Below are 21,035 nucleotides of genomic sequence, written 5' to 3' on the forward strand. Positions count from 1 at the left end.
ATTAACCACCAATGCTTCTCTAAGAAGCTACGAAGTTATCTGTTTGCTATTTCTTTCTAACAAATCGAATCCTGGTATCTTTCGGATATACCACATGAAGCAATGTGCACTATATCTGGCTTCAGAGATTATATTATCTGGGTAACTAACAAATTCAATGGAAACACAAAACTATTCGCATTCTTTTCCATGCTACTACAGAAAGACAAATGCCAGGTCATTAGAGCTTTAATACATTCAAGAAAAAAAAATGAAGGGAAGACACGTTCTGGGTGCAATAGACTATAAATGCTGAGTACGCATATTCACGCATCTTCATTTTGCAAAATCAGAAATCCTATATTAGCGGAGGTTGGAATGAAACAGTTTGCCTTTTTATCATGATGATGCATCATTCTTCTATTTGTCCGAGACTGGCCCGGATAGCACAGTTGGTAGAGCGTCCGCTTCGGGACCGGTAGATCCAGGATCAATCCTTGATCGAGTCACATCTAAGACTTTAAAAGAGGAAGTTGTAACTTCCTCGCTTGGCGTTCAGCATGAAGGGGATAGTGCAACCCGTATCAGTATAATGGCTCGGGCGGGGCGACTTACTTGCCTTCGGTAAGTCGTCTCAGTGAAGCAGCACTAAATAAAAGAGCGGTGGAAATCCGTCCTGCAACAAGGAGGCACATTACACGTACATGCGCCCTAATGATTCCTTCGTCGTCATATGACTGAAAAACTGTTGAGTACGACGTTAAACCCCAAGCACTCACTCACTCACTCTACTTGTCCGGATTACAGTTGCAGGAATTTCATTCTTGGAAAAGACAAGATGATGGAATGCAACAAAAGCAGCAAATTTAATGATGCTATTCTCTCATATGTTGTATGTTTGTTACGTGATACATAAACTGTAAGGTAAATGTTTGAGGCGACAAATGAAATATTTACGGCGCTGCGGCCACATTATTACCTTATCAAAGCTGCAGGCAACAAACAGTCAATGATATGACGAGGACCCAGTAGTTCACTAAATATTTGCTAGAAATTTTATAGGATGCCGTAGGCACACGAAACACCATTTCAGCTAACAAGCTATGCCAGCAGTAGAACATTGTGGCGTTTTTCGTTTCGGCAGGATCAACTCTGAACAGACCCGGAGATAGCTAGCTACATGTCAAGAACAGTTTACGCTACTATAAACATTATTCTCGACCGGAAGCAAATTTTCCAGCAGATCAGAAGGATGTATAAAACCAGACTGCAATCATATACTGCAATCATGTCGAGAGCACATTGCTCGTCCACTTTACAGGCGAAGGTTTTCTACACTGTTGAATAATGTAGGCCTTTAGTAGCGCTAATACTATTAAAGGTATAATATTCGACGGAATGATTGACTGGTTGATTTATACGATGCAGATAATGTAAGCTACACTTGTACAACTATCCAAAGGAATGTCTTCCTTGGTTAGTTAGCTCTGCTTCACTCACATCTGAGTCAACTGCGATATTCATATGCTAAGGTGCAACGGTCAAACATTAAAATTTCTCCTATGGAAAATACCAACCTATATGCATATAGCATTTGGTGACCCAGACCGGGATATATGAATATGTGTTACGTCTAATCATAAGTAAAAGTTAGGATTACGATGTTCAAAAATAAATTGGATTTGGTTTCCCGAAACTTGCTTTCTTGCTGTTGCCAGTCTTATGCGTCATGTCGTCTTCGTGTTTCGGAATTTCACTGTAAGGACTACAACGGTTTGCTTTACTTTAATAACATTCCGTACATTATAATCCTTTTCAGAGAATACCTTAAACGCACGTTTTAATGCATGTCAAAATAATCTCACAGAAAAATAAAAACAAACATGCGACGATACATTAGCCATCAATCAACAAAGGCTTAATGAAACATGCCATTTGAGAATACATTTTGTTTACATATAGGTGGAAGCATTTTACTAAACATTTTTTATTTTTATGCCGGCAAAACTTCACTACAATAGGAGGCACTGAAGTGTTTAGAATTGGAGCATAAATATATAAATATTGCTCTTGTCGAAGGCGATGAGGATAGCCGACAGTAGAGTTCGCATCACTTAGGATTATCATTTCTCCTTTCACTCGAAGTACATTTGCTCTACGGTATAATTTCATATGATACTTAACTCTGTAATATCTTCTATGCACTCAAACAGGCTAGACAGATTGCCATTCTAGACGATAACATCTAGCCTTTCTCCAGATCAACACTGCTAGAGCCACTAACAATATGCTCCGTTCATCGGTAAGAAGGTGAATAGACCATGCAGCATGCCGGTTACCTGTTGTCACCATGGCAACACACAGACGAAGATGACAGTAGCGGGAAGACATACACCGGCCACTGTTATCAGTTTCAGAAATAATGTACAACCTTTTTTGCAGAGCAGAATCTATTCCAGGAAGGTGTCTGCACTAATGTGTGTAAGTATATAGATGTGCTAAGGGGACAGTACTAGGGACTGGATGAAAGTCACAGAATTATGGTAAACTGAGAAATTGTTTACCATCATCGACCCGTGAAATATATGGAATCTAGATATAGACTACCGGTATTTATTAAGATCTGTGTTTTTTTTTTTTTTTGCCGTTTTTTTTTTGGCCAGCCACATATATCAGTCCAGCAGTACGTTCTTCTTTATTTTCGAATTAGCAGAGCTTCCAATCAATTGCTTTTGAAGTTGAGTGTTGAAAAAAACGGAAACAGAAGGTATGGTCCATTGCACGGGATGGAACTCTTCACAGTCCATTTCTCTTGTAAATATCGTCATTGTACATGCACTGTCTGTCTCATACGCCTTATATGCCGCTGTTATTTCAAAATTCCACCTGCAAAGCAAGCTGTGGAGGTGTTGTGGTCCTAGTTATCATCTTTAATAGGCTGAAACAACCAATTGGCCCCTTGATTTGATAATTCGTGAAATTTTGGCTTCTATGTGCCCATATTATCTTTACATTTTTAAAGAAAAAATTAAAGCCATTGTTGTAGCAGCCCAATTAGTATAGAGTTAAAGCCATCTTTGAATGTAAGCACATCTCCGCATCTACTGTTTTTGATGTTTTCGAAAAAATGTGACAAGTGCGGAAGGTTGTCAATGTTTATCATGACAACGGATAAATTTTGCGCTCACTAAATAATGGCATGTGTCTTTGTGTCTTTGTTATATTTATAGATGCTTTACAACACACGCTACCCAACAGTGCCCCAGAAGAGTTTAATATCAAGTAGACATTTGAGACAGATTTAACTTGGTACAACATAAGGACATTAGGCTAACTTCAATACACTATACGTCTTTGAATGACATTCCCTCCAGATGCAGATGGTGCCTTCGTCCTTTTTCACGGTTTTTTCGAGAGATAACACAGAAAACTACATAATACAACTAAAGTAAAAAAAGCGCACTAATCTGATGCCAAAGTTTAAAATTTCACCGTGTAGTAAATACAGTAATGCTCATATTCATTGGTGCTATGTCTAACCTTCAGAAGTTGTTTTATTTGAATTGCCTGTACGCAAAAGACCGTTGCGGGAGAACGTACATGGGTTTGTAATCAGCTTAACATGGCGAAAGGTAACGGGAAGTGGTAGACAGGCGGTGTCAGGCTGAGTGATAAGAGCTACAGGAGCTTCGTTCTTTGGCACTCAAGCCGATCTTCGCCGATAGCAGAGGCACAGCGATACTACCCGAGACTTAATGGCCTATCTCATTGTCTTCAGTCGAGGGCATTGCTAAATTAACCCGTAATTTTCCGTGAGAACTTGTCTTGTTGCCCCGGGCACGTCGTACGTGGGGTATACCAACGGACCGTTCTCTACCTAACAGCGTGGGTGTAGTTTAAATATGTATACCTCAATCGTGGAGAGGGCAGCCTTGGGTCTCCATGGAGCAGAAACCAGCGCCATTAAATGGAAATAGAACGAAAACCACTAAGCAAATAGTCCAAAGCAGCTGAGGATCACGGAAAGCATTTGGTTGTTTAATACGTTCGGGAACATTTGGGTGTCACTAGACCCATTATTTTGAAAGGTGGCACTGTTCACCAAGTTCCTCCAGTGAACAAAAATGGGTTTTGGAAGAACTGATGTTGGAATAGTCGAAAGACACGGGCATCAATAAACCTGCATATAATAATTCTGCAACTGATTGAATAAAGACTCAAAATTTTACATAGTGCCGTCAAGTACGACCGTTTTTATACTGCCATAGCAAGAACAATTATACAAGAAAAATATTTCGAGTACAACTTCTATTCTTCGACATACTGAGCACTTACCACTTTCATAAGATTGTTTGGTCACGTTTAGAGTCACTTCCAACCAGGGACTGAGCCCAATGTCGACATATTCGCTGTGCTGTCTCACTGGAACGCTATGCAGAAGACACCAGACACGACATAGAAGAGACTAGAGTTGGTCTACTTGGCGTATTTCCCTTATACTGAACACCAGGCGGGGTAGTATCAAGGTTACCAAACACTCCACGTACTGCTTAATCCGTCATCATTGATATGCAATCTTGTTTTAATCACCCGTCCTCCACAACTGCCTGTGTACAACATACAGGCGTTTCGCGATTAATAAACGAGAAAATCGTATACATTTACGTATATCATGCCACTAAAATATCTGATTTCAGTCCCGATATAACTGTTCCTCGTATCTACAATGGGGCAAAGCAGTAATTAAAAAGATAAACTGTTGTGTTCCTGAAATTTTTTTTTTTTTTTTTTAAATTATGTTTTATTTTTACTCCGGTGCATTAATATTAAGGAGGGGCCTTATCTACTAAGCAGGTTCCTCACAAGGACATATTATCACTCAAATGGAATAGGTGTTGCTTGTATTCCTTGTTGCTGTATTTGTAAAAAAAACAAACATATGAGCACAAGAGGGTGTCATCTGTGGTATTTAATAGTATAGTTGTAACTAGCGCCTTAACACATGATTTAAATGTTCCCTGATGAAAGGTATTTTAGAAATGTCTTGTCGGTTATGTACACTCTAAATATGGTGAAGATCGTTGCACAGGGAAGCAATTAACTGATGACGATGCAGTTTCGTTGTAGGGTGCACTAATAGGTTGTCTATGCGCATACATAGGCATGATGCGTGGTACTGAGAAGCATTATGGTAGAGCCCGAGGGAAACCCACGACCATCCGCAAGTTGCTGACAGACCCTGACGTATATGGCGTCAGAAACCCACATATAAACCAGAGCTTTTTGTGAGGGTTACTATCACCATAAATTTCCATATCCTGTCACTGAGTAACCATTTTAGCTGCATACTGTTATTATATTATTCTTGGTTTCCATTGGTCATTGCAAAACAACGATGTGTACAACGATAACGTGCACAAACTAAGCTACATTACACTCACAAATCAATCTCCTTCTAAAAATCCAATGATCTGCTACTAATATCTAGCGATCTTGTGCGTTTATTCTATTGCAGTTATTTCCCTTCATGTGTTCAGGGCGTCGGCTTGTTGGTATAGCAAATAATCGGACATGTTCAGCAACCTATGTGGCTTTCAGTATTACTTTCACAAAGAGGAATGTCTTGGCTGATAATGTTGTAGTTTATTGTAGTGGACAATATGGTAGTCCTTAGTATTCCCACTGAAATATTTACGAATACCAATAATGATGTGAAGTTTTTAGCTGGCAGTTAGATGTCTCTTAATACCACAAAGGATTACATCGTCATTCATAACGATCTGTTATCTTGTACGTCTTTCCTTGGATCTTTTCTGAAACAATAACCGATTTTACTTGGTTGCATCTCTGCCTCTAGAGGTTTGGCTAAGATATAGCACTGGGATGAACGATGTGAATTGGCGATCGCTGTCATATGTGATTTAACATTTTTTTCTAGAGGATTTCGATGTTTGGACAGCACACACTGTTTTTGCAAGTAGCGCGAAATAAGTGATCTCTTTTACTTTCACAGGCGAATTAATAATATCTTCCGTAAATTCAAATTGCTCACCATGAAACATTCCACCAGATGTGATGTTTATCATAGAAGACTGAGATCACCAATCAAAATAAGTTTAAACACCCGAACAAAATATGTGCTCAAAGGCTTATATCACTGAAATGCTTCGTAAAGCAAGGCTACATTCGCCTTCCACGGAATCTGAAACTCATTTGATCTGAGACTATTTAAACATTTTGTGTCCAATATAACAGACAGTTATAAATTAATAAAGTAGGCCACTGGTAATTTGCATTTGAAAGTGGTCATGGGAACTTCGTTATACATAAATTGCATACAGCCCAAAATCTGATTATTTAAATGGACAGATTCCGTACAGGTGGAATATAAATCACTTTACAGTAACTCCAATCGAACGTTTCCATTTGGCATGTCAGAAGGGACAGCAAGCCTTCCATTATTTTCCAACCCAGCGGCGAAAGTCTCAGTAGCACACGACATGTTTCCCAGGAGCCTCGCTCTCACAAGAAGATAAATACAAGCCTGAGGGCGTACCCCATTGGCTGACATTTTCGACGTGTCATGGCATGATTCAGCATTACCAGACACGAAAGGATCAAGAGAAGATAATCCTGTTTATCACAATCTCCATGGTACATAGCCATTCAACCCAAGGGAATCTCATACCCAAGACAGTTAACAACTGCCTTCTGTCAGGTGTAAATTCATGAAGGGCGATTCAAGTTGCACGTTACGGTTTGTTTACGCAAAATAAATGTTACTATGTCAAAGACAATGCACTACTTATGTATATGTAGTGTTATTGTAATAAAATGCAGTATTGACTCGGGCAATGTTCATTTTATCAGAACGTCAGTCACCTAATAAACCGATTCACTATGCAGTTACATATCACAAAACGTTCCTTCCTAGCCGCATTTGTTCTATCACAAGAAAGCACATGTATTTCCTGACCAGCTTTACCAGTTCCTGGGTTCACCTCGAGTCGGATAAAGTGACGAACAGATTTATTACACAATATTAATTGATTAGAATCTATGGCATTCCCGACATATTTGAACTAATGGCTGACAGCGAACAGGGGAGCAGATATCTCGGCGATCAATGGCATTGTGTTGTGAGCGGATATGGCACATGATATAGCCAACGGTCTCTGATGAATTCTTTGTAAACAGTACGGAGCACGTATTCCTTGTGCCTCATAGAAGCCACTCTGGAAAGGCAAAACCATGCAGTGATTAAAGATAAAAATGGATTCGGAGACAGACGGGAATTTGGTCTAGATTTTCTAACGTATTGATCAATAGCTAGCTGTTCTCAAAGACATATTTAACCCACGGATGGGCCGACGAGCATCGGACTACCTGTTGGTCGATTTGGACGTTGAGTGTGTCTAAACGACAATGCAGCGCTCATCGCCGGCCTATCACACTAGACCTACAACCGACACTGTAGGAACGTGGCGAAATGCAAACACTAAGGATCGATTTTGAGACAAACCAGATTAATTTAGCTAGTTGGAAAGCTTCCGTTTAATGTATATTTAGCCTCTACAAGTTCCGTCGCCATCTTGCCTAGCATGAGCCCGATATCAAACCGGATGTGACGATTCCATTTTACGTCCTACGATTTATAGCAATAATTGCGTGCATCGCTCCTGTCAAACCACATCGACAACAACAGAGAAATGTTCCAAACATCGCTTAAAAAAAGTACAGGTACCACATGCTGTGATTTTTGTATCAGTGTCACAGATTCTTTCAGTACCACACTATTTAAGTGTATGTCAATGTACCAGGATAGCTACCAATTCTACAGAAAATATTTTGTTCATTATGTAATTATCAAATTTTCAAACCATTTGAGAGATGGAAATCATAAGGCCAGATTTTCATGAAATTAGTTTAAACGTTAGATTCTTTTGGGGTGGAAAAGTGTTTGTCCCTAGCTCTTTAGGGCTGTGATTAGGCCCCTACGTGTACTATAACAGCGCTGTCTGGTTCCATAAGATTACTTTGAACACCTCTGTACTTCTGCGTTTTTGGTGCGTGTACGTGTGCGTTTTTTCTTTCTTTTGTGCGCACGTAATTCAACAGATGGCACCATCAGCAAAGCATAATAGAATCCAAAATGTCGTCTTTAGGAATCGGTCTCTTGAACTTAGCTAAATCATTTTGTTACCTGGCATGGGCCAAAATACACATAACTGGTGTATACCACTGACATGGTAGACATTATTAAATGTTACTTTGAAAATTAAACATGCTTCATGAATATTATTCGTCTTGGTGTAGTGTGTAACTGTATTAAGGCCTACACAGGCCACGAGAAACCAATATCACAACCACGTGATGAATAAATAAATAGTGGTACTTATACATTAGTCAAATATACTTTTAGAATTAACGTGCATCCAGAAGCCTGTGTGTATAAATTAAAATAAAACAATTATTTTAGATTACATGTTAGTCATGTGCGTTGCTTATTTATTTATTTATTTGTAGGTGGTGTCAGTGTGCTGAGTGAGTTTGGGATCCAAAATTGTTAATATTAACATAAAATCTTGAGGAAATTATTGTTCAGAAATACAGAATGGACGTCAACTGACTGTTTTGTGAGATTAGATCTTTGCCAAGCTTACTTCTTGTTACTCTATAGTAAATGCACAAGCGTTGGCTTTCGCCGTTTGAAAGCAGGTTTTTCTATGCCCAGAGCAATTCTAGGCCTATTTCTGTTTTAGTTGACATGTTTGAAAGCATGTCTTCATTAGATGTACACATTGAAACGTTTGAATTTGATAGGCCTTCCGTGGATATGTTAAGCACCTACAGCTCCAGGATACTCTGTGAGACTCCTGTGCATGTTGACAGCCTTTGTTACTCTTGCTCACCACCGGATACTGTGGCTGGTCAGTACCAAGACTTGTGCATAGAGGGAACAATCGATAAACACTGGTCAGTCGATGATCAGCCCTGAACTTAATGTTCATCACAATGGCCAGTAGGGCCTAGTCCTACGATTTATAGCAATAATTGCGTGCATCGCTCCTGCCAAACCACATCGACAACAACAGAGAAATGTTCCAAACATCGCTTAAAAAAGTACAGGTACCACATGCTGTGATTTTTGTATCAGTGTCACAGATTCTTTCAGTACCACACTATTTAACTGTATGTCAATGTACCAGGATAGCTACCAATTCTACAGAAAATATTTTGCTCATTATGTAATTAGCAAATTTTCAAACCATTTGAGAGATGGAAATCATAAGGCCAGATTTTCACGAAATTAGTTTAAACGTTAGATTCTTCTGGGGTGGAAAAGTGTTTGTCCCTAGCTCTTTAGGGCTGTGATTAGGCCCCCACGTGTACTATCACAGCCCTGAGTGGTTCCATGAGCTTACCTTGAACACCTCTGTACTTCCCTTGCTGGCCCTTGCTGGGCACCAAATAATTTGTCATTTCAGGTATCAATTCTAAGTAGGTGTTCCCATGTGTCATCGCTAATAAATCCACAGAAGCATGAAACTAGTGGGAACTGAATAAATTCTAACACCAACCGCCATGTGTGAATGCATACTCCTCACAGCCCATACAAGGGAGATAACTACTGATATAACTACTGACATTACTAGCAATTAGTATACTTTGTAAATCTTTTTTAATCTATTCTTTAATTGTTTGAGAAATTTTTTTATTCATTAATGTTCATTATGGTTTCCCTCTATGTCATTACTGGTGAGAATGATCCTAAACAATTATCCAGTATACGTGTCAAAAAGGTATAACTTGTCTAATAGTGGCACTGATCATTGTATACATGATTCGCTTCACTGTGGGGAGTATGCATTCAAACATGGCGGTTGGAGAGTTTCCAATAGTTTCATGGTTGTGTGGATTTTTTAGTGATGACACCTATATGGAATTCACAGCTGAAGCGACTATGATTATTTAGTGCCCAGTAGTAGTATATTAAAGCCAGCAGATGAAGTGATAGTATACGTAATCACAGCCCTACTGAGCTGGTTTTTCCCATAACATACTAACAACTCTTTACAACCCAACTGGCTTGGTAAGTGTTATATCCAGCGATATGTGAATGTTAAGTTGTACATAATCTATTAGTTCAGGACACAGTCAACTCAGTAGGAGGAAATATATACAGTTTTCACATCATGGTATTTATAGTCACTTGACTTAAAGTGTGAGCACTGTGGAAAACTGGCGCTGTATTTGTCGTATATGTAGTTATATGGTCATAGTAATAACAGTAAAAAGCGAGTGGGGGTGGTGCTTCTTGCTAAAATGGCAAGAATTACATTCACACCCCCTTCCCTCTACCTGCTCCTTACTTCAACCCCTTCCAGCAACAACTGGTTAGACCATTTATTAATTAATCACCAGGACAACTCTTCCATTTCCATTGAATCGGCCTTCGAATGTATTCAGACGACGCGAGTTGCTATCCAATGGAAAGCTGGTCAAGTCGAATGTCCAAAAATCCAATTAACTTAGTTTCCACGGCATTGAAATCTGGCACCTGAAGTATGACTAATATGCAGGCAAGTTCACGGTGGACAGGCATAGATTGCATGGTGTGAAGAACTAGGCCATCTTCAGCTGGTTTACTCCAGTGGATCCCAAAATTACCAGCCATATTGCTACACACAATATATTCGGCTGAAATCGCAAGTAAAGTTGATCATTTGTGCCCATTTAGTGCCACCAAGTAGTGTATCCACCCACACCTTTATCCAAAGGAATCCTCCACAACAGCTCTAGTACAAATGACAGCATCAACTAAGAGTTCTCTTGAGTTTTCTGTGAGATTCCTCGGTGTATTATTATTTTAACAAAAATCACATCTTTTCCACGAAAAGAAAATTTCAAACAATCAGTTGGCTCAAGAAAATATGAAATGCTACTAACAACATAATCACATGCCCTGGAAATGTCAGATGTTTGTTCATAGACATGAAGGTCACAAACTTTTAATGCAGGAAAATGATAACGCTTTTTTAATTTTTAATTCAAAGCTATCTTTATATACGTATGTTAACATTTGCTTGGGGTTTTACGACGTACGTAACAACTTTCAATCATATATAGTGTGTCTTCTTGTGGCAGTACATGCCGGTAGCAAGAAGATATCTATATTTTACAACTAGAAACATACGTACTCGCACTGCTATTGAATGCCTACAAAAATCTGTTTAGGATATATTTATTATTTTATCTATCTATCTAGACGTAAGTTATGTCAACTTACCCTTGTTATTTCATTTGCAAATGCTACAATTGCCATTATTAGACCATGCAGACCTCATCACTTCAATCTGGGATCTTAGGTTTCCTTTCAGAAAATAGTTTAGAGACACACCATAGGACACCACTTCAATTTACTTTACGTGTTATGGATGTGGACGGAATTTAAGGCGTCCTAAGGCTATTCCGGCCCTAACATTCAACTATGGCCCAAGATACATTCCCTTATTAAGCACTAGCCATAATGTTAATAAAATTAATTTTTCCTAACAAATAATAATGAACAAAAGTAACTGGTTATAAGGCCGTAAGTATAATAATCAGACAGGCATAAGGATAACCAAGGATTTGCTCAAACTATCAGTACCCTTAATCACTTTTCAAAAGTAGCTTTTAGGAATACTTTGAATGCACTAAAAGTAAACGTTGTGTCCCCTAATATCTAATACGAAACTGGTGTGTGTGGCTCTAGTGACGTCGATATCCAAAAAAATCAACCACAATAATAGAACTGTACCATTTTGTTCTACCTTAGATAGCATCTAATTATGTACAGTTAATACTCCCAACTAAATCTAGAAAAATCACATCCTTGGTGTTAAATCTTGCCGTTTAGCCTAAACGCTTCCGTTAGAAATTAACATAATTCGACGTATTGTGTGTTTCCGTTTCAGCACTTAGTTGAGCAAAATTCAATTGTACAGAAACTGCTCGGGCCCAATGACAGAAACACCAGAGACAAAAGACGTACAAAGCTTTATCAAATATGATTATAGTAGGGCACATATAAGTCAGATAGGGAATGAATTCCCGTACTTTAAAGGCACTGACACATCGCTATAACTTTAGTGTTAGTATCCAAAGACCAACATTGTTTCACCTGAGTTTCCCCTGCTTTCCCTGTGTGCTGCATCTCAAATTGCAATACCATGAAACCACAAAACAGCCAGCAAGGGCTAGATTTGAACGTCCGAGTTGGCAACTGAACATAATTGGGCTTAGCATAATGGTCTCCAGCGACATCGCATAAATCCATTTGGTATAGGAAGTGGGAGGCTCTCGCCCTTGTTAAATGCAAATTCAAAACTGCGTTCAAATGACGTCCATATCTTATTATTCTAACGCGTGTTTGAAAAGGAAGTTACTTGAAGTGTCGTTGGTGTGTAGACGATTCAACATGAGAGTTACGTAATCCACACCTTTCGTGAACCATTGCACGCTCCCAGGTACGGATTGTTAATTACATCCTAGGCCCTACTGGCCATTGTGATGAACATTAAGTTCAGGGCTGATCATCGACTGACCAGTGTTTATCGATTGTTCCCTCTATGCACAAGTCTTGGTACTGACCAGCCACAGTATCCGGTGGTGAGCAAGAGTAACAAAGGTTGTCAGCATGCACAGGAGTCTCACAGAGTATCCTGGAGCTGTAGGTGCTTAACATATCCACGGAAGGCCTATCAAATTCAAACGTTTCAATGTGTACATCTAATGAAGACATGCTTTCAAACATGTCAACTAAAACAGAAATAGGCCTAGAATTGCTCTGGGCATAGAAAAACCTGCTTTCAAACGGCGAAAGCCAACGCTTGTGCATTTACTATAGAGTAACAAGAAGTAAGCTTGGCAAAGATCTAATCTCACAAAACAGTCAGTTGACGTCCATTCTGTATTTCTGAACAATAATTTCCTCAAGATTTTATGTTAATATTAACAATTTTGGATCCCAAACTCACTCAGCACACTGACACCACCTACAAATAAATAAATAAATAAGCAACGCACATGACTAACATGTAATCTAAAATAATTGTTTTATTTTAATTTATACACACAGGCTTCTGGATGCACGTTAATTCTAAAAGTATATTTGACTAATGTATAAGTACCACTATTTATTTATTCATCACGTGGTTGTGATATTGGTTTCTCGTGGCCTGTGTGGGCACAGTTCTAATTCTAGATATGGTTTAGTACAGTTCTAGATCCTGGCATGATCTAAAGCAGTCTTAATACAGCCCATGATTACAAGCATGCAGGCCTGGTACCAGACAAAGCTTAAGGTATGCAGTCCTAGACAAGGTTTTGCACGGTCCAGTACAAGCCATGGCTCAGCACAGTTATTGTGGCAGACATGATTTCACATTGTCCTAGTTCCAGACATGGCTTATCACAGTCCAGTAGAAACCATGAATCAGAACAGTCACATGGCTTAAACCAGGCAGTCTTAATACCAGACATGGTTTAGCACAGCTCAGTACAAGTCATGGGTTCACACAATCCTAGTACCAGACAGGGCTTAGCACAGCCCCGATACCATACCTACCTTAGCACAGTCCTAGTACCAGACATGGCTTTTCACTGTCCTAGTACCACACAAGGCTTAAGGCAAGCAACCCTAGACAAGGCTTAGCACAGTTCAGTACAAGTCATTGCTCAGCTTAGGCCTATTACTAGACATGACTCAGTCCTTGTACCAGAGATGGTTTAGCACAGTCCTAGTATCAGACATGGATTAGCACAGTCCTACTACCAGACACGGCTTAATGCATACAGACATGGCCCCAGTGCCAGACATGGCTTAAAGCATACTATCAGCACAGTCCAGTATACGCTATGGCTTAGCACAGTTCTAATACTAGACATGACTTAGCACTCATCATAGTACTAGCACTCAGCATAGCACTAGCACTAGACATGGCTTAGCACAGTCAAAGTACCAGGCATGGTTTAAAGTATGCAGTCCCAGTACAAGACATGATAGTACAGAGCTCATACAAGACATGGCTTAGCATAGTACTAGCACTTGACAGGGCTTAGCACAATCCTAGCACTAGACATGGCTCAGCACAGTCCTAGCTCTAGACATTGCTTAATACAGTCCCAGCACTAGGCAAGGTTCAGTCAGCACGGTTCTATCACTAGGCAATGCTTATCACAATCCTAGCACTAGCCTTGGTTCAGCACAGTCTTAGCAATAGACATGGCTTAGCACAGTTCTAGTACTAGACATGTCTCAGGAAAGTCCTAGCACTTCATATAGCTTAGCAAAGTCCTAGCACTTCACATGGCTTCGCACCGTCCAATTACCAGACATGGCTTAAAGCACGTAGTCCTCGTACCAGGCATCACTTAGCGCAGTTCTAGTACTAGGGAAGGCGTACCAGACTTAGTACAGATACTAATATGATCCATGACTTAATGCACTCGCAGTACCAGACGTAGCCTTTGTGTTAACACTATTAACACTATCGGTAGCAAAATACATATTTATCACAGATGCATATTAACAGCTTTAGTTAACACTGGATTCATTTGATTTTTCTGTTCATAAATCTTACGATTATAATGACTATCATCGTTATTCATCATTATTTTGATGACACTTTGCTCATTCAACGCTTTTATAGCAACAAAGTACCATTTATTATTTTTAAAGAAAATATACCCGCACATACAAAATTTACCTTAAAATCTCTGTAAATTTACATTAATGCGAACATTCTTTACGGTGTCCTGAAACTGCAGTTTTATGGAACCCAATTTGGAAGACAATGACTCATTCCATTAGCTCTCAATATTTCACGCACAGGTCAACATGTACACGTATTGGCACAGCGCCAGGTGCTCATTGTCTGATCAGTAACTCCTTTAAACAGCTGTTGTCTCGTGTGCTTAGCGTTTTTTCTGTCAAAAGAGGGGGTATTTTCTCCATAATGAACACACCAGAAGAGCATGATTTATACCCAAATATTTATAATCTCACAAGACATGCAGAGATTTTTTCCTGTTTATTGCTTAACTCAACAAGAAGCATCACAACATATTTCTTTGATTCCATAATACATTTATTTAATTTTCTAAAGCGTTTCTATTCAGGAATTTTAAAAAAATGCATGGTGTCCATGTAGAAGGTGAAAAACAGACCAATCTAGCAATCACAAGACGGGAACTGGTTTAAACGCATCGTTTTGTAATTTTGCACCAACACCAAGCAAAATGTATGATAAGTACGGTAATTAATAATGTCTAGATGAATCCCATCAACTAATAAACAAAATATGCATCATCCCACGCCAATGAGGTGTCAAACTACAGACAGAGACATTTTCCCGCCCAATACTTCAGAATTTTACCCCGTCCATGAAGTCGATAGACACAAGTTTCCATGTGGTGTTGGCCTACATAGACATATATTAACAAAACTCTGTATGAACAACGCAAGATATCACGATTAGCGCAACCTAGGTCGAGAATTATACACTTTACAATACCAAGTACTAGTACCAAGGATTCATCATACGATCATCTTATAAACTGCTGAGTCGTAACCATAAGGATAAATGTTTGTAACAAACAAATGCCCACGTAAGGGGAGGCAACCGTGTAGAAACACACGAGCCAATGCTTACGATCAGCGCGGTTGCCTCTCATTTTGAACACCTGAATAGACCCTTCCTACCACAGGACCATACATTCAGTACTGTACAGGCTAAATGCTCTGCACTGTGACCAATTGGGTCACGCACTAAATGACATAAGCTCCCGTTGCTGCGGATTTACGCCACGATAATTTAGTGCCTTGACGAGGAATACTGGTTTCCATGCGCCATTCTGATTTAATCACACCTCAGTCACTATTTCTCTAAAATGCGGAAATTTTAATCCTGATTAAGAGTTTGGACAGGCCTTTGTAAGGAGAGAACAATCAAATTAAACGTTTCCTGTATGTGATAACAATATTGATCATTTCACACGGACTACATAATGCTGAAGTTGCAGCTGCCAATCAAACCCAACATACGTAGACACGTGCCGACAGGACAGATGTGTTGAGTCATTAGTACAGCTGGCAATTGTTACGTTTTGTAATTTGTCACAGATAAATCTTGTATGGCAGTCTGTAGAGTCAGGCAAAGGTTTGTGATATATAAGTATAAAATAAAATTGCACCTTATTCACATTCCAAAAAGAAACGCATGTTGAAGTGAATATATTAACGTTCATCACCTTTAAACTCAAACGAACTGAATAAACCAATTATTCTGCAACTGTACGTAAACTTACACACTGGTCTAATTTAAATAGCCTCATCAAAGCTCATCAAAAAATCAAAGCTTATTCAAGCGTTGTGATTTGTTGTAAATTACAATAGTCACTGAAAAATGACAAATTTTACTTCATACAAGCTATTGACTAAAAATCGAATGATCGTTCACATGTTTCGAATTTAAAAGTCAATAAGTTAAATGGCACCGTGCGAGAGGGGCACTGAAGTTTCCGACTTCCATTTTCGTGTCTTGTTATGCTTGACAGCCCACACAACTGCAGAGACTTAATTCGACGTTCAGTTCATATAACGCAAAATCCCACCGCCCAACGTGAATTTTCTTCGAACAGAACATCAAACTTTAATACCACCATAATATGCGTGGACAGACGTTGCCATTAATAAGTGGCATATCTTCCAATCAAGAACAATAAGTCCTTGGTAATAGTTACACAAAAGGGGTTGAGGTTCAAACCTCCGGTGACAGAGACATACATTTAAAAATACCATTGGCAGAGCACTGTGTGTCAGCTACTCCAGGAGTTTTGTCACAAACGTTTTGCTAATTTCGTCTAAGTACCAGTTGGAGAGAATATACCGACTTCCCGATCTCGTCTATCAAAACAGTCTTCAGAAACGATGCCACAGCTTTATAGCCGTGTAAGTTAACCCTTAGATTTGCGTAATGAGTATTGTGTGCTTTTCAACTCAAATCAGTATCAAAACTTAGACTGACTACCTGTGTACGAGTACATCACTCACAAAGCAGTTTCATTCTGTTTATTAAGACCCCAGCATGTAACCTACATACAAAAGTTTCATAAAAATATGACATATACGCAACAACAATCTGCCAGTCTGCATCTTGTATATATATATATATATATATATATATATATATATATATATATATATATATATATATATATATCCTTACATAGTCAACCGTTCTCTTGACATTGTTCGCTGTTTGTTGATGCTGCTATGGCAGAAGCAAATATATCCTTCAAGCAAATTTTACAGTACTTGTATTGAGACATATCACTAGTATATGAAACAAAAACGTCTGCATGTATACTGTAGTGGCTGGGCTTGGTTTTGGATACACAACACCAGTTGTAAGTGGTTATTTCCCTAACCAGATTTCCTTGCTAAACAGGAAATTTGTCTTTCCACTCTATAGGACAGCCTTTTTGCCTGATCAACTAGCACATGAATGTGTAAACAGATAAAGAATAATAAGATGACCGTCAAGCACATTTAAACGCTTATCGTGTTACATGTTATATGATGAGATTTCACCCCGGACCACTGTTCTCAATAAAGATAGCAGATATAATAATTAAGTTAACCTTGGATACAATTTTCAGTAAGCGAAACATATTTAATGTATGACTTTGATAAGGGGAAAATCTCAACGCCGCATGGGACAAAGATACTTCGAACAGATCTACAGATGCCTATATTGTATGTGTTTTCAGAAATAATCCATTAGATTGCGTTACACATGAACAGGGAAGTTTAAAGTTAATTTTGTATGACTAAAGGATGACAAGCATGAGTCTCCAACATATACTGCCGCCCATGCGAACGTTCTAAAACACTTCCACCCAGTCGAAGTGAGTAATCGAACTAACCTTTACGTGTTGCAGTGCACACTGCGCTTCACATAACTACACTGTTATGTTATTTACTCTTATTGAATTCATTCAGTGATTAAGTTTACTCATCTGTCCTCGTATTTAGGGTAATAAAAGAAAAATTTTACATGGTTAATGCATGTGAATGAGGGATTGATTATCTACTTGTTCCATAGATCCACATGCTTGAGTGATTGTAAATTTTATTATCAAGTGGACACGATCTGTTTAAATATAACAGGATCCATAACAGTGGATTTTCATACAACATTTAAGATGAAATGGCGCTGCCTCATGTCATGTATCAAACTGTGCTGCAAACTGACACAGAATCTCACCCGATGGCATGTGCATCTGTATAACGGAGCGCGTGACCATTAGACAGACACGCTCTCAAGCACAATATGCCATATATATTTTGATATTGACCTCCAGCTGTTTAGCATCCGCGTGCATCGTCCTGGTAACCACCTGAATCGATTTGCTGGGAAAGAACTATGGAGGATCAGAGTCGGTAAGCCGATGTACGCTATGCACCAAGGAACCATCAAAGGAGAGATAGGTAGTTGACCCTCGGACACAGAGTGTGCTGGGGGAGGGAGTAAAGGCACAGAGGAAATACAGACTGGTTCTCTATCAGCCATGTTAAAGACTGGTCTATTGACACGACACAGAACCGCCATTTTGAATAGCAAATGACAGCAGTGAGATGGCACGGGGCTGATCGAGTATCTGTGGCAAACCGTTTACAAGCCTACCCGGCTTAGACCCGACTCCAGCCAGCTGCAACCTTCGGTGCAAGCAGAGCAGACGAGTGTGTCAGGTCCGACCGACCGCGTTGAAAGACGCCATCGATAACCCAGACATAATGACAAAACATACATGCTGTGTACATCAGCTCATGCCGATAATAATCACCGGAGTTGTCATCTGAAATCACAAAGCCCTCAGAATTAAACACATCGTGTGTTAGTGCCACTGTTTGTTGTCTATTTTCAGTGCAGTGTATATATAAATATAGCTATACTGCATTTTAAATCACACACAGGTCGATCAGCTTTGTAAAATCAGGTATATTCTTTGGTATTCAATAATATTTCTATCCTTTGTTTTATTTGATAACATGCCAATCAGTTAAAAAGGAATATAATCCTACCCGATCATTATCTTAATTGTATGTCAGCATCTGAAGCTAGCGAGGTTGACTCAACGGTACAGACCCTGATCAGCTGTGGAGCTAATACCTAATTAGCATAAGCGTGTCGACTTACCCGGGAACATGTGATTTCGCGAGAGTGGCGCGTGGAGGTGTTGTAAATCATGGTGTGTACAACAATGCACTGTAGCCTAACATGATGTTCAAACACACTTATTTATTATGACATAACATTCTGTGTTGTATGAATAGCACACAGACAAATGTTACCAAAGATATACCAAAATCTGCACTTTAAAACTGCAAATGACCCCGTGAAGCTAGTGACTGCCTTACGTGCAGGTGCACATGTATGTGCAAGTAGTTTTATAAGCAATGCAGATTCGAATAATTCAAACAATTATGCCACTATTAAAACAGGAATAAGGAAATGGAAACAAGAAGATGAAAGTAACATGCCACATTGACACATGAAGGGACGTTACATCAGTCGTATATGTACTCGATTCTATGCCAGTTTACTCGGTTATATCCGGTATTCGCTGAAGGGTATAGGGGGTACAAAACGTGACGATATAGGTATACGAAAATGGGTACCACGAAATCACAATTGTGTATGCGTCTACCCGTGTTACTCTGCTGTTTTCCAATGGGGATAATATTGCACAGTGCATAATGGTTTAACCTCGGGTTTATCCCCAGCCGTGGCACTCCGATCTGACATCAGTCGGTGGCTGGCAATGGAGTAGTGTCGCGTTTGTTGGTGTCAGGGTACGCCAGGCTTGACAGGTCTTTCTCAGTGCCAGAAAGGAATAGCGCTTTTAATTTATAATGAGCACTGATACCCCAAAATCTAACGACCGTCTGATGAGCCAACGCTACTCAAATACTGACCCCAGAGTGAGGGGATGAGCGCCCTTATTCGTAGTAGGTACGTTTAGTGATGGACTCAACAGTAGCGCATACATGAAACGTTTACAATAAGGATCGTAATGTAAAGCAAAAACTCACCTATAAATGAGAAGGCAGTATCCGTGTTGCGACTATCCTACTGAGTTTAAATCCAATCTCATTTTGGCACATGTAGATCCAAGCCAAACATAAATCCAGCTAGAATGGGCAAGGGTCTCGCAAAGGAGGCCCGACTATTCACGGTCTCCCTTATCAAGCCGATTTCACCATACGACTAGAAACAGCCATCGATCTCGTGAAGCTGTGAGACCATCGGCCCTGAATAAATCATCAGCCAGACTGCGAAAACGAGGCTGTAGCCGCAGCCGGTACCAGAGGCGCAGACTCCCATGCACTGCTGATGTGCGGAGCTCTGTACTGTACACATACACCCTGCACACGCATCTGCTGGCCTCCTCGCGCCCAGTGGTTAACGCAGCAGGCTGTGATTTCGTCGTCAGAAGGACTAGTGGCGGTTACTGTCTGCAACGGTGCGGCTGTGAGTCGGTATCGGACTGCTCCGCCCAGGCGCACCGTTATCCAGGTCACTTTATACACCCGTGTCCTGTATGACATCTAATGTTACAACAACATGACCGGGTCCGCTGATCAAAATATATTGGATTTCATCACTTCACTCTACTGTTCAGACTGCTTCATCTACTACTGAACTTAACCGTTCACTGCATCCCGAACACCACCACAAACCGGACACTGTGCATTTTTCTAACGATATACGCCCAGTTTTCAAATGTTTAAGCCATACATACATAAAATTTGATACCACGTAGACAAATATAACATAACTGTGAAAATGTAAACTTTACAGATGCAGGATACACCTTCGTATGATAGAGCTTTGTACAAGGCTGCATTACCATGATTCGGAATGTCTCTTTTCCCCTACCCATTTCTCTCGGTTGACTCGTCCAACATGTGGCTTTCATAAGATAGCTTTCTGTTTCGTAAACTT

At 39.7% G+C, this 21,035-nt stretch overlaps 1 protein-coding gene across 1 annotated transcript in view; it reads right to left on the bottom strand.

Annotated features, from left to right (window-relative positions):
* The window catches only part of LOC135469990 (regulator of G-protein signaling 17-like), a 56,135-nt gene extending 35,805 nt beyond the window's left edge, over positions 1 to 20,330 (bottom strand). Inside the window, exon 1 of the mRNA XM_064748670.1 lies at positions 20,123 to 20,330. The gene's annotated coding sequence lies outside the window, so the exon portion shown is untranslated. The remainder of the gene's footprint in view (positions 1 to 20,122) is intronic.
* Positions 20,331 to 21,035: the final 705 nt, after the last annotated feature.

The sequence above is a fragment of the Liolophura sinensis genome, chromosome 7, assembly GCF_032854445.1.
Source record: "Liolophura sinensis isolate JHLJ2023 chromosome 7, CUHK_Ljap_v2, whole genome shotgun sequence".
In the NCBI taxonomy this organism is placed as follows: Eukaryota; Metazoa; Mollusca; class Polyplacophora; order Chitonida; family Chitonidae; genus Liolophura; species Liolophura sinensis.